Raw genomic sequence first — 15,731 nt, 5'->3', positions numbered from 1 at the left:
TCTCCTGACCTGAACCCCATAGAGAATCTGTGGGATATTGTGAAGAGAAAGTTGAGAGACGCAAGACCCAACACTCTGGATGAGCTTAAGGCCGCTATTGAAGCATCCTGGGCCTCCATAACATCTCAGCAGTGTCACAGGCTGATTGCCTCCATGCCACGCCACATTGAAGCAGTCATTTCTGCCAAAGGATTCCCGACCAAGTATTGAGTGCATAACTGAACATTATTATTTGATGGTTCTTTTGTTTGTTATTAAAAAACACTTTGATTTGATTGGATGGGTGAAATATGCTAATTTATTGAGACAGGTTTTTTGGGTTTTCAGGAGTTGTATGCCAAAATCATCAGTATTAAAACAATAAAAGACGTGACAAATTTCAGTTGGTGGATAATGAATCTATAATATATGAAAGTTTAATTGTAATCATTACATTATGGTAAATAATGAAATTTAACACTATATGCTAATTTTTTTAGAAGGACCTGTAATCTTGTTCGTATTAAGCAGGGTGATGAATGGAAAACTGCATTTAATACGCCCGAAGGCCATTTTGAATACCTTGTGATGCCATTCAGACTCTCTAATGCTCCATCTGTTTTTCAGTCCTTCATGCATGATATCTTCCGGACTTATCTTGATAAATTCTTGATTGTATATTTGGACAATATTTTGATTTTTTCCGATGATTGGGAGTCTCATGTGCAACAGGTCAGGATGGTATTTCAGATCCTTCGTGACAATGCCCTGTTTGTGAAAGGGTCTAAGTGTTTCTTTGGGGTGCAGAAAGTCTCTTTTTGGGGCTTCATTTTTTCTCCTTCGTCTATAGAGATGGATCCGGTAAAGGTTCAGGCCATTCATGATTGGATTCAGCCCACATCCGTGAAGAGCCTTCAGAAATTTTTGGGTTTTGCAAATTTTTATCGCCGTTTCATTGCTAATTTTTCCAGCGTGGTTAAACCCTTGACCGATTTGACGAAGAAAGGCGCTGATGTGGCGAATTGGTCCTCTGCGGCTGTCTCTGCCTTTCAGGAGCTTAAACGTCGATTTACTTCTGCTCCAGTGTTGCGCCAATCGGATGTTTCTCTTCCGTTTCAGGTTGAGGTTGACGCTTCTGAGATTGGGGCAGGGGCCGTTTTGTCTCAGGGGGATCCTGTTGGTTCCTTAATGAAACCGTGTGCCTTCTTCTCCCGTAAGTTTTCGCCTGCTGAACGCAATTATGATGTCGGCAATCGGGAATTGTTGGCTATGAAGTGGGCATTTGAGGAGTGGCGACATTGGCTTCAGGGAGCTAAGCCCCGTATTATGGTCTTGACCGATCATAAGAATTTGATTTACCTCGAGTCTGCTAGACGGCTGAATCCTAGACAGGCTCGATGGTCCTTGTTTTTTTCCCGTTTTGATTTTGTGGTCTCGTACCTTCCGGGTTCTAAGAATATTAAGGCTGATGCCCTCTGTAGGAGTTTTTTGCCTGATTCTCCTGAGGTATTAGAGCCGGTTGGTATTCTGAAAGAGGGGGTGGTCCTTTCTGCCATTTCCCGATTTACGACGGGTTCTTCAGGAATTTCAGTCTGACAAGCCTGACCGCTGTCCTGTGGGGAAATTGTTTGTTCCTGACAGATGGACTAGTAGAGTGATTTCTGAGGTTCACTGTTCCGTGTTGGCCGGTCATCCTGGCATTTTTGGTACCAGAGATTTGGTTGGTAGGTCCTTTTGGTGGCTTTCATTGTCACGTGATGTGCGTTCTTTTGTGCAGTCCTGTGGGACTTGTGCGCGGGCCAAGCCTTGTTGTTCCCATGCTAGTGGGTTGCTTTTGCCATTGCCAGTCCCTGAGGGGCCCTGGACGCATATTTTGATGGATTTTATTTCTGATCTTCCGGTTTCCCAGAAGATGTCTGTTATCTGTGTTGTTTGTGACCGGTTCTCTAAGATGGTTCATTTGGTGCCCTTACCTAAATTGCCTTCCTCTTCAGATTTGGTTCCGTTGTTCTTTCAGCATGTGGTTCGTTTGCATGGTATTCCGGAGAATATTGTGTCCGACAGAGGTTCCCAGTTTGTTTCTAGGTTTTGGCGGGCCTTTTGTGCTAGGCTGGGCATTGATTTGTCTTTTTCTTCTGCGTTTCATCCTCAGATAAATGGCCAGACCGAGCGAACTAATCAGACCTTGGAGACTTATTTGAGATGCTTTGTGTCTGCTGATCAGGATGACTGGGTGGCCTTCTTGCCATTGGCCGAGTTTTCCCTTAATAATCGGGCTAGTTCTGCTACCTTGGTTTCGCCTTTCTTTTGTAATTTTGGTTTTCATCCTCGTTTTTCTTCTGGGCAGGTTGAGCCTTCTGACTGTCCTGGTTTGGATTCTGTGGAGGACAGGTTGCAGCAGATTTGGGCTCATGTGGTGGACAAGTTGGTGTTGTCTCAAGAGGAGGCTCAAAGTTTTGCTAATCGTCGTCGGTGTGTTGGTTCCCGGCTTCGGGTTGGGGATCTGGTCTGGTTGTCTTCCCGTCATGTTCCTATGAAGGTTTCTTCTCCTAATTTTAGGCCTCTGTTTATTGGTCCTTATAGGATTTCTGAGATTATTAATCCGGTGTCTTTTCGACTGGCGCTTCCGGCCTCTTTTGCTATCCATAATGTCTTCCATAGATGTTTGTTGCGGAAATATGTGGAGCCCGTTGTTCCCTCTGTTGATCCTCCGGCCCCTGTGTTGGTTGATGGGGAGTTGGAATATGTTGTTGAGAAGATTTTGGATTCCCGTTTTTCGAGGCGGAAGCTCCAGTACCTGGTCAAATGGAAGGGTTATGGCCAGGAGGATAATTCTTGGGTTTTTGCCTCTGATGTCCACGCTGCTGATTTGGTCCGTGCCTTTCATCTGGCTCGTCCTGATCGTCCTGGGGGCCCTGGTGAGGGTTCGGTGACCCCTCCTCAAGGGGGGGTACTGTTGTGAATTCTGCTCTTGGGTTCCCTCCAGTGGTTGTAGGTGGGAATGCAGTTGTCTCTGAGTCACAGACCTGGCCAGGTGTATCGGATGATTACAATTCTGACTGGGATATTTAAGTGGGCAGGATCCTTTAGCCCTTGCCAGTAGTCAATGTTCCTTGTGAAGTGTTGGATCACTTTCTGGCTTCTCCTGCTCGCTGCCAATTTCAGCAAAGATAAGTGTTTGGTTTTTGTTTCTGTGGCACACTGCCGGTGTGCTTGTTTCAGTTTTATTCCTGCTGATTGTAGGATTCACTGGAGTTGCAGATTTACGTTCCTACATCTTTCAGTAAGATGTAGGAAGTTTTTGTATATTCTGCTGTGGATGTTTTGAATGGTTTTTATACTGACCGCACAGAACTCTGTCCTATCCTGTCCTATCTAGCTAGAGTGGCCTCCTGTGCTAATCCTGTTTTTCTGCCTGTGTATGTGTTTTCCTCTCCGACTCACCGCCAATATTTGTGGGGGGCTGTCTATCCTTTGGGGATTTTCTCTGAGGCAAGATAGTATTACTATTTCCATCTTTAGGGGTATTTAGTTCTCCGGCTGTGATGAGGTGTCTAGGTGTGTTAGGTACACTCCACGGCTACTTCTAGTTGCGGTGTTAAGTTCAGGATTGCGGTCAGTACAGTGTCCACTTTCTCCAGTGAATGTTCTCATGCAGCTCCTAGGTCACCGGATCATAACAGGTGATATCTGGTCCAGAGATGTAGATCTGTGTGTCATCAGCATAGAGATACTTAAAGCCATGAGATTGTATGAGCTGTCCCAGGCCAAAGGTGTAAATGGAGAAGAGCAGGGGCCCTAGGACTGAACCTTGTGGGACTCCGACAGATAGGGGGCGAGGTGAGGAGGTGGTGTGTGAATGGGAGACGCTGAATGTCCGGTCTGTTAGGTATGATGAGATCCAGGATAGGGCCAAGTCTGTGATACCAAGGGATGAGAGGGTCTGTAATAATAGGGAATGGTCCACTGTGTCAAAGGCAGCCGGCAGGTCCAGGAAGAGGAGGACAGAGTAGTGTCGCTTGCTCTTGGCGGTTAAGAGGTCATTGGTGACCTTAGGGCAGTTTCAGTGCAGTGGTGTAACCGGAAGCCAGATTGTAAGTGGTCAAAGAGGGAGCAAGAAGAGAGATGGGAGGACAGTTCAAGGTAGACGTGTTGTTCCACTAGCTTGGAGGCATAGGGGAGAAGTGATATAGGGCGATAGCTAGATACAGAGGATGGGTCAAGAGAGGGCTTTTTGAGGATAGGTGTGATGGAGGCATGTTTAAAGCTTGAGGGGAAAACACCAGTTGCTAGTGATAGGTTGAAGAGATGGGTTAGGGTTGGGATGAAGACTGTGGTGAGGTTTGGGATGAAGTGGGATGGGATCAGATGAAGTGCACAGGTGGTGAGATGTGATCTTGAGAGTAGAGTGGAGAGTCGATCTTCTGTAATGGTGGAGAAGTTGGTTTTGGAGGTGGAGGGCTGGGAAGTTGGGAGGAAGGGCTCTGGGGGTTGTTGACCAAAACTCTCTCTGATGTTATCAATCTTCTGCTTGAAAAATGAGGCAAAGTCTTCAGCTGAGATGAGTGGGGAGGGAGGAGAGAACTGAAGGTGTTGAATAACTGTTTAGGGTTGTGAGATAGGGAGGATATGAGAGATGAGAAGTAGGTTTGTTTAGCTGTGGCGAGTGTGGTCTTTGAATGCGATGAAGTGCTCGTTGGAGTGGGATCTTTTCCATCTGCACTCAGCAGCCCTGGAAGCTCAACTCAGTTCTTTGGTAAGGCTGGTGTGCCAGGGCTGTCTTTTGATTTTGCGAGCTTTGGTATGTGTAAGTGGGGCAGCAGATACCAAAGCTACAGCTATTGTAATGTTATATAGAGCGGCAGCGTCATCTGCATTTTGTAAGGAACTTATATCTGTGAGAGTGAAGAGGGATTCAGAGAATGAGTGTAGGTCAAGGTGTTTAAGATTTCTGCGAGGGTGTGAAAGTTTGTGGGGTGGGGATTGTAGACATGGAGTGGAGAGGGAAGAGAATGTGAGAAGGTTGTTGTCAGAGAGGGGAGTTAGAGAGGTTAGATAGAGAGCAGAGGTGGGTGAAGATAAGGTCCAGTGTGTGGCCATCTTTGTGGGTGGCTGCAGAAGACCATTGAGTGAGGCCAAATGAGGAAGTGAGAGATAGAAGTTTAGTGGCAGCTGAGAGGGAAGTGTTATGACCTGGTGGTCAGGACAATAATGGACCTGGTGGTTAAGAGCACACGGAATGACCTGATAGTTACTGATAATAAGGACGAGCTCTGGGACGTGGGAACTCTGCTGACCGCAATCCCTAAACCTATCAACCACACTAGAAATAGCCGTGGATTGCGCCTAACGCTCCCTATGCAACTCGGCACAGCCTAAGAAACTAGCTAGCCCTGAAGATAGGAAAATAAAGCCTACCTTGCCTCAGAGAAATTCCCCAAAGGAAAAGGCTGCCCCCCACATATAATGACTGAGTAAAGATGAAAATACAAACACAGAGATGAAATAGATTAAGCAAAGTGAGGCCCGACTTACTAAAGGAAAGGTTGCTTTGCGGTCAGCACAAAAACCTACAAAAAGACCACGCAGAGGGCGCAAAAAGACCCTCCGCACCGACTCACGGTGCGGAGGCGCTCCCTCTGCGTCCCAGAGCTTCCAGCAAGCAAGACAACAAATTAAATAGGAAGCTGGACAGAAAAATAGCAAAACAAAGAAATACAAGCTGTAACTTAGCTTCTGATGGGAAGACAGGTCACAAGAACGATCCAGGAGTGAACTAGACCAATACTGGAACATTGACAGGTGGCCTGGAGCAAAGATCTAAGTGGAGTTAAATAGAGCAGCAGCTAACGAATTAACCTCGTCACCTGTGAAAGGAAACTCAGAAACACCCACCAGAGGAAGTCCATGGACAGAACGAGCCGAAGTACCATTCATGACCACAGGAGGGAGCCCGACAACAGAATTCACAACAGGGAAGTGTCAATGGGGATGTTGAAGTCGTCCATGATGATAGTAGGGATGTCCGCGGAAAGGAAATGAAGTAGCCAGGTGGTGAAGTGGTCAAAGAAGGTGGTGGCTGGGGGGGCGGTAGATGACTTGTGAATTCTGCTTTTGGGCTCCCTCCGGTGGTTGTAGGTGGTAATGCAGTTGTCTCTGGGCTGCAGTCCTGGACAGGTGTATCTGCTGATTGCAGTTCTGACTGGGGTATTTAGGTTTGCAGTACTCATTAGTCCTTGCCAGTGTTTCTTGGGAAGTGTTGGATGTCTGGCTTCTCCTGCTTAGCTGCCAATTCAGCAAAGATAAGTGTCTGTTTCTTTTTCTATGGCACACAAGCTGTGTGCTTGTTTTTTTATTGTATTCCTGCTCTGAGTTTAGTAGTCTCTGGAGTTGCAGATATACGTTCCACGTCTTTAGTTAGATGGAGGAATTTTTTGTATAATCTGCTGTGGATATTTTTGGAAGGGTTTTAATACTGACCGCACAGAACTCTGTCCTATCCTTTCCAATTTTAGCTAGAGTGGCCTCTTGTGCTAAATCCTGTTTTCTGACTGTGCATGTCTTTCCTCTCCTACTCACAGCCAATATTTGTGGGGGGCTGCCTATCCTTTGGGGTTCTGCTCTGAGGCAAGGTAGTATTCCTATTTCCATCTTTAGGGGTAGTTAGTCCTGTGACGAGGTGTCTAGGGCTTGTTAGGTACACCCCACGGCTACTTCTAGTTGCGGTGTTAAGTTCAGGATTGCGGTCAGTATAGTTACCACCTACTCCAGTGAAAGTTTTCATGCTGCTCCAAGGTCACCGGATCATAACAGATGACAGCCAGTTGGAGGGGGAGTAGATGCACAGAGAGTGCACCTCAAAGGAAGGGAGGGTAACAGAGGGTGGCAGTGGGATTAGGGTGAAGGAGCAGGTATCTGACAGGAGAAAACCAACTCCTCTGCCATGTTTGCTGCTGGGGCGGGGGCTGTGAGAAACGTGGAAGCCACCATACGAAAGTGCAGCAGGAGAGGCTGTGTCAGAAGGGGTGAGCCAGGTTTCGGTGATGGCGAGGAAGGAAAGTTTGGTAGTAACAAAAAGATCATGGATGTAGGAAAGCTTGTTGCAGACAGAGCGAGCGTTCCACAGAGCTGTTAGTGGGACTGGGGAAGCGGGGGCTGGGTGAATGGGTATAAGGTTAGAGAGGTTGCGGAAGGTTGTGATAGAGCGTGGATGGGGGGTTGAACTGACTGTGGGAATGTGGTGAGGAGGACCAGGATTTGGAGAGATATCACCAGCAGTGAGAAGGAGCAGAGAAAGTGTTAGCAGGTGGGCGCAGGAGAGGGCATGAGGGGGCTGTCTGTGTTTGGAGACAGATGATTGTATGTTAAGGAACAGTTTTGAGGAGGAGGTGAGGTGCATTGGGAGGAATGAAGAGGAGATGAACAGTTCCTTACTTGATGTAGGGATCAGGGGAGTTAGCAGAAAGTGAAGGAGTATAGGGGTGAAAGTGAAAAAAAAAAACATTGTTTACAGTGACTGGCCAGATAGATAGATAGATATATATATATATATATATATATATATATATATATATATATATATATATATATATATATATATATATATATATATATATATATATATCACCTGCAGCAGGCAGGCGCCAGCATGATCGCTTGTGTAATGTGTATGAAATTATTTGATTTGATGATATACACTACCGTTCAAAAGTTTAGGGTCACCCAGACAATTTTGTGTTTTCCATGAAAACTCATACTTTTATTAATCAAATGAGTTGCCAAATTAATTGAAAATCTGGTCCAGACATTGACAAGGTTCGGAAAAAAGATTTTTATTTGAAATAGTGTTTTTCTCCTTCAAACTTTGCTTTCGTGAAAGAATGCTCCCTTTGCAGCAATTACAGCACTGCAGACCTTTGGCATTCTAGCAGTTAATCTGCTGAGGTAATCTGTAGAAATGTCATTCCATGCTTCCTGAAGCGCCCTCAATCTGTAGAAATGTCACTCCATGCTTCCTAAAGGCCCCCCCCCCCGCCCCCTACACAAGTTGGTTTGGCTTGATTGGCACTTTTTGCGTACCATACGGTCAAGTTGCTCCCACAACAGCTCAATGGGGTTGAGATCTGGTGACTGCGCTGGCCACTCCATTACAGATAGAATACCAGCTGCCTTCTTCCCTAAATAGTTCTTGCATATTTTGGAAGTGTGCTTTCGGTCATTGTCCTTAGATGAAATTGGCTCCAATCAAGCACTGTCCACAGGGTATGGCATGGCGTTGCAAAATGGAGTGATAGCCTTCCTTATTCAAAATCCCTTTTACCTTGTGCAAATCTCCCACTTTACCAGCACCAAGCAACCCCAGACCATCATATTACCTCCACCATGCTTGACAGATGGCATCAGACTCTCTTCCAGCATCTTTTCAGTTGTTCTGCGTCTCGCAAATGTTCTTGTGTGATCCATACACCTCAAACTTGGATTCGTCTCTCCATAACACTTTTTCCAATTTTCTTCTGTCCAATGTCTGTGTTCTCTTGCCCATATTAATATTTTCCTTTTATTAGCCAGTCTCATATATGGCTTTTTCTTTGCCACACTACCCTGAAGGCCAGCATCCTGGAGTCACCTCTTCACTGTAGACGTTGACACTGGCGTTTTGCATGTACTATTTAATGAAACTGCCAGTTGAGGACCTGTGAGGTGTCGATTTCTCAAACTACAGACTAATGTACTTGTCTTGTTGCTCAGTTTTGCAGCTCCCATTTCTTTTTCTACTCTGGTTAGGGCCTGTTTGTGCTCTCCTCTGAAGGGAGTAGTTCACACCATTGTAGGAAATCTTCAGTTACTTGGCAATTTCTCGCATGGAATAGCCTTCATTTCTAAGAACAAGATTAGACTGTCAAGTTTCACATGAGTTCTTTTTTTCTGGCCATTTTGAGAGTTTAATTGAACCAACAAATGTAATGCTCCAGATTCTCAACTAGCTCAAAGGAATCTTAGGTTTATAGGATCAGCCAAACTGTTTTCAGCTGTGCTAACATACTTGCACAAGGGTTTTCAAGGGTATTCTTACCATCCATTAGCCTTCTTACACAGTTAGCAAACACAAATTACCATAAGAACACTGGAGTGATGGTTGTTGGAAAAGGGCCTCTATAAACCTATGAAGATATTGCATCATAAACCAGTCATTCACCACATTAACAATGTATAGAGTGTATTTCTGAATCATTTAATGTTGGCTTCATTGGAAAAAACTGTGCTTTTCTTTCAATAATAAGGAAATTTCTGAGTGACCCTAAACTTTTGAACGGTAGTGTAAGTAAATTCATTTAAAAAAAAAAAAAGCCTCCTCCAAGATGGCGCTGGCAGTGCTATCTCTAAGTGCAGACAATTTTTTTTCTTTACTCTAGCAAGATAGCGCCGATAGCTGCTACTGCGCAGGCGCCCCCAGGTGCCATCTTGGAGGAGGCTTTTTTTTCGTGAATTTACTTATATCATCAAATAAAACAATTTAATACACATTACACATGCAATCATGCTGCAGCGCAGGCGATAAATTATTTTTTTTTACAATATATATTCATTATGTAAAATAGGGGGCAGGTCCCTGATGGATCAGTGACCAGTCAGAAGCCATACTGATGAATACTTAAGCAGATCACCACATGAAGACCCCCCACAGGCCGCCCTGGAGCACGAGCATATGATCAACTCAAAACTGAAAATAAGGATTAACCTTCATCAGGCTGCATAATTTTACAATGTTAACAGGCTGCAGAGGTACAATTGTACCTTCATATATAACTCCACTGTGATATTTGGCCAATATATTCTGGACCAAAACTGCAGAGATGTCACGAAGTTTCAGCCCTCTATGGCTTTTCGAAAAAAAAAGTTATTGCAATTTTAAAACGGAATTGTTACAATTGTACCTAGTCAGCCGGACGAAGGTTAAACAAAAACCACAAGACTGATTTAAATTCATCAACCAAGGTATTGTAATCAATATAACAGTATAACCTGACACTGTCTGTAGGTTACTCATTAATCCAAGAAAAATTGCCAAATAAAAAAAGCTCTATCACAAAAAACCAAAGTATTACCAAAAAAAACGAAAAAAGTGAGTCTCAGAGCAAAATACTGATAAAATATATCAATTTTAATAAATATTGCATAAGATAAAAAAGTAAGACAACAATATAAATCAAATGATAACAGGGCTAGTAACACCTAGAAACCATGCCAGGCAGAATATGAGTAGAATCTTTATAATCCATATATCTCTTTGCTCCTATAGCAGCATTTTTAAGATGTAAGCAAACACAGATAAAGGGCCCATACACAACTGCCAGTGCATAAATTCAATGTAACATGCTAGAGGGGCCATAAAGTGTTTTAGTATCCTACATGTATAATACCATACTTAATAGACTATCCTCTAGACTAGAGGTATAGATGTAAAGAATGCCGGAACAAAGGGGAGAAGAAGTGAGGAAATAAATAAATACAATAGTACTAACTAACTGCCAAGACGTGTAACAGAGGCCCCGACGCGCGTTTCGCTGTTAGTGCTTCCTCGGGGGGCATGGTGTACCAAAATGTATTGTGGAGTTTTTATAGGGCATCCAAAGGAGAAAGCCCCAATAGCGCGGTCTGATGTGGCGCTTCCCGCAGCATGGTGCAGACCGGAAATCATGGATTCGGTGTCTGACGTTACAGGTCGCCGCCCACAGCACAGCTCGGGATCAGCATGTGGGAGGGGATACTGCAGCGCCGTGGAAACTCGTAGCCATGGCACCGGATCAAACACCCGATGCAGGAAGCACTCACCGCAAATGAAGAAAAAAAAAGATCATTGGAAAAGCAGCGCAATATAAGGAGGAGACACGAGTGACAGGCATACATACCTGACAATATAAGGAGGAGACACGAGTGACAGGCATACATATATGTATGCCTGTCACTCGTGTCTCCTCCTTATATTGTAATGCTTTTCCAATGATCTTTGTTTTCTTCAGAAATATATAATTAACAATCAAAAATTTGTGTACTGTAATTTTTTCCTGTAACAATCTAAAACTTGTTTTCTTTCCCTTTCCATGGTAATAATATATTTTTTCTCCACTGCATGGCATGACATGTCACACCGCTGTTTCAATTTAGAGCTGTAAGAAGAAACTTTAGAAGTCCTCAGCCTTTACAAGTCATATGGATTCAGTTGCAGGCCCTGTACCAGATATAGCTGTAGAATAAATGCTCAAGTTTCTTATGGATGAGTCCTATCTATAGGTTAGAACATAGCGTTACTGTAGATAATGTGTATTTAGGGAATATTCAAAGAAATATTGAAATATTACATTTAATAGTTCACAATGCGCATTGATAATTAGGATACAGTAATTTGGGTTAATATACCTGTATTCATATTCTTTGTATGTGAAATATGTAGTTTCAACTTCTATGTGTGTCACAGTCTGAGTGACAGATGACAGATGCGTGTATGAGCAGCTGCTAAGAGTGAAGTTAATGTAAGAGTGACTATAGCGTGGAATGTGTATGCACAGTATGAAAGAGGCCTCATGATTCATGGTATGTTGGAAAAAAAACTTGTGTTTATGAGAAAATAAGATTCAGTTAAATTATTAGAATATTAAGATATATTTAAATATTATTTACTCAACATATTTCTATATTTCTTTAGTAATTATTTCTTGATTTAGTCAATAGTGATAAGTGCAATCGCACATCAATATGGTTTATCAAGAAAGTCTACATTTAGAACATTTTTCCAAATTATAATTGTATGATATTCAGTGTTTTTTTTTTTTTTAATAGTTACATAGAAGGGTACACATCTTCAAACAAATATATGGCATAAGGCTGAAATGAGTTATAAGATTAATTATTTTTTAATTTTGGTTTTTACAAATTATTTTTTTTCATAAAATAATATTTTTTGATATTAAGGGGGAAATGTGTTTTTGATCCAGATTACATCATCACATTTCATCAATACCTCTTTCACACATTTTAACCCCTTCATGACCCAGCCTATTTTGACCTTAAAGGGACACTGTCACCTGAATTTGGAGGGAACAATCTTCAGCCATGGAGGCGGGGTTTTGTGGATTTTGATTCACCCTTTCCTTACCCGCTGGCTGCATGCTGGCTGCAATATTGGATCGAAGTTCATTCTCTGTCCTCCGTAGTACACGCCTGCGCAAGGCAATCTTGCCTTGTGCAGGCATGTACTACAGAGGACAGAGAATGAACTTCAATCCAATATTGCAGCCAGCATGCAGCCAGCGGGTAAGGAAAGGGTGAATCAAAAACCCAAATACCCCGCCTCCATGGCTGAAGATTGTTCCCTCCAAATTCAGGTGACAGTGTCCCTTTAAAGACCTTTCCGTTTTTTGCAATTCTGACCAGTGTCCCTTTATGAGGTAATAACTCAGGAACGCTTCAATGGATCCTAGCGGTTCTGAGATTGTTTTTTCGTGACATATTGGGCTTCATGTTAGTGGTAAATTTAGGTCAATAAATTTTGTGTTTATTTGTGATAAAAACGGAAATTTGGCGAAAATTTTGAAAATTTTGCAATTTTCACATTTTTATTCTGTTAAACCAGAGAGTTATGTGACACAAAATAGTTAATAAATAACATTTCCCACACGTCTACTTTACATCAGCACAATTTTGGAAACAAAATTTTTTTTTGCTAGAAGTTATAAGGGTTAAAATTTGACCAGCAATTTCTCATTTTTACAACGAAATTTACAAAACCATTTTTTTTAGGGACCACCTCACATTTGAAGTCAGTTTGAGGGGTCTATATGGCTGCTCAAAACCACATTCAAGAAGTTTATTAACCCTTCAGGTGCTTCACAGCAGCAGAGGCAACATGGAAGGAAAAAATGAACATTTAACTTTTTAGTCACAAAAATGATTTTTCAGCAACAATTTTTTTATTTTCCCAATGGTAAAAGGAGAAACTGAACAACGAAAGTTGTTGTCCAATTTGTCCTGAGTACGCTGATACCTCATATGTGGGGGTAAACCACTGTTTGGGCGCACGGCAGGGCTTGGAAGGGAAGGAGCGCCATTTGACTTTTTGAATGAAAAATTGGCTGCACTCTTTAGCGGACACCATGCCACGTTTGGAGAGCCCCCGTGTGCCTAAAAATTGGAGCTCCCCCACAAGTGACCCCATTTTGGAAACTAGACGCCCCAAGGAACTTATCTAGATGCATAGTGAGCCCTTTAAACCCCCAGGTGCTTCACAAATTGATCCGAAAAAATGAAAAAGTACTTTTTTATCACAAAAAAATTCTTTTAGCCTCAATTTTTTCATTTTCACATAAACAACAGGATAAAATGGATCCTAAAATTTGTTGGGCAATTTCTCCTGAGTACACCGATACCTCACATGTGGGGGTAAACCACTGTTTGGGCACATGGTAAGGTGTTATGAATAGGTAATGCAGAACCACAATGGACCTTGAAGTTCAGAGCACACAAGTGACCTGACAAAAACCACAAAACATAGGACGAGCTCTGAGACGTGGAAACTCTGCTGACCGCAATCCCTAAACCTATCAAACCACACTAGAGGTAGCCGTGGATTGCGCCTAACGCTCCCTATGCAACTCGGCACAGCCTGAGAAACTAGCTAGTCCTGAAGATAGAAAAATAAGCCTACCTTGCCTCAGAGAAATTCCCCAAAGGAAAAGGCAGCCCCCCACATATAATGACTGTGAGTAAGATGAAAATACAAACACAGAGATGAAATAGATTTAGCAAAGTGAGGCCCGACTTACTGAATAGACCGAGGATAGGAAAGATAGCTTTGCGGTCAACACAAAAACCTACAAACAACCACGCAGAGGGGCAAAAAGACCCTCCGCACCGACTAACGGTACGGAAGTGCTCCCTCTGCGTCTCAGAGCTTCCAGCAAGCAAGCAAACCCAAAAAAGCAAGCTGGACAGAAAATAAGCAACAAAAGTAACACAAGCAGAACTTAGCTTATGCTGAGCAGACAGGCCACAGGAACGATCCAGGAGGAAGCAAGACCAATACTAGAACATTGACTGGAGGCCAGGATCAAAGCACTAGGTGGAGTTAAATAGAGCAGCACCTAACGACTTCACCACATTACCTGAGGAAGGAAACTCAGAAGCCGCAGTACCACTCGTGACCACAGGAGGGAGCTTGATCACAGAATTCACAACAGTAAGGTTCGGAAGGGAAGGAGCGCCATTTGACTTTTTGAATGAAAAATTATCTCCATCGTTAGCGGACACCATGTCGCGTTTGGAGAGACCCTGTGTGCCTAAACATTGGAGCTCCCCCACAAGTGACCCCATTTTGGAAAATGGACCCCCCAAGGAACTTATCTAGATGCCTAGTGAGCACTTTAAACCCTCAGGTGCTTCACAAATTGATCCGTAAAAATGAAAAAGTACTTTTTTTTTCACAAAAAATTTCTTTTCGCCTCAATTTTTTCATTTTTACATGAGCAATAGGATAAAATGGATCCTAAAATTTGTTGAGCAATTTCTCCCGAGTACGCCGATACCTCATATGTGGGGGTAAACCACTGTTTGGGCACACGGCAGGGCTCGGAAGGGAAGGCACGCCATTTGGCTTTTTAAATGGAAAATTAGCTCCAATCATTAGCGGACACCATGTCGCGTTTGGAGAGCCCCTGTGTGCCTAAACATTGGAGCTCCCCCAAAAATGACCCCATTTTGGAAACTAGACCCCCAAAGGAACTAATCTAGATGTGTGGTGAGCACTTTTAACCCCCAAGTGCTTCACAGAAGTTCATAACACAGAGCAGTGAAAATAATAAATACGTTTTCTTTCCTCAAAAATAATTTTTTAGCCCAGAATTTTTTATTTTCCCAAGGGTTACAGGAGAAATTGGACCCCAAAAGTTGTTGTCCAGTTTCTCCTGAGTACGCTGATACCCCATGTGTGGGGGTAAACCACTGTTTGGGCACACGTCGGGGCTCAGAAGGGAAGTAGTGACTTTTGAAATGCAGACTTTGATGGAATGGTCTGCGGGCGTCACGTTGCGTTTGCAGAGCCCCTGGTGTGCCTAAACAGTAGAAACCCCCCACAAGTGACCCCATTTTGGAAACTGGACCCCCCAAGGAACTTATCTAGATATGTGGTGAGCACTTTGAACCCCCAAGTGCTTCACAGACGTTTACAACGCAGAGCCGTGAAAATAAAAAATCATTTTTCTTTCCTCAAAAATGATGTTTTAGCAAGCAATTTTTTATTTTCTCAAGGGTAACAGGAGAAATTGGACCCCAGTAATTGTTGCGCAGTTTGTCCTGAGTATGCTGGTACCCCATATGTGGGGGTAAACCACTGTTTGGGCACACGTCGGGGCTCGGAAGTGAGGGAGCACCATTTGACTTTTTGAATACAAGATTGGCTGGAATCAATGGTGGCGCCATGTTGCGTTTGGAGACCCCCTGATGTGCCTAAACAGTGGAAACCCCTCAATTCTAACTCCAACACACCCCTAACCCTTATCCCAACTGTAGCCGTAACCCTAATCACAACCCTAACCCCAACACACCCCTAACCACAACCCTAACCCCAACACACCCCTAACCACAACCCTAATTCCAACCCAACCCTAAAGGCTATGTGCCAACGTTGCGGATTCGTATGAGATTTTTCAGCACCATTTTTGAAAAATCCGCGGGTAAAAGGCACTGCGTTTTACCTGCAG

General features: G+C 43.4%; 1 protein-coding gene across 4 annotated transcripts in view; it reads right to left on the bottom strand.

Annotated features, from left to right (window-relative positions):
* The window catches only part of XKR8 (XK related 8), a 194,992-nt gene that overhangs the window by 92,422 nt on the left and 86,839 nt on the right, over window positions 1-15,731 (bottom strand). The gene's annotated exons all lie outside the window — the stretch shown is intronic.

Source organism: Ranitomeya imitator, chromosome 3, assembly GCF_032444005.1.
Source record: "Ranitomeya imitator isolate aRanImi1 chromosome 3, aRanImi1.pri, whole genome shotgun sequence".
Classification (NCBI taxonomy): Eukaryota; Metazoa; Chordata; class Amphibia; order Anura; family Dendrobatidae; genus Ranitomeya; species Ranitomeya imitator.
The sequence above is the reverse complement of the archived record's forward strand: the minus strand, read 5'-3'. Positions and strand labels throughout refer to the sequence as shown.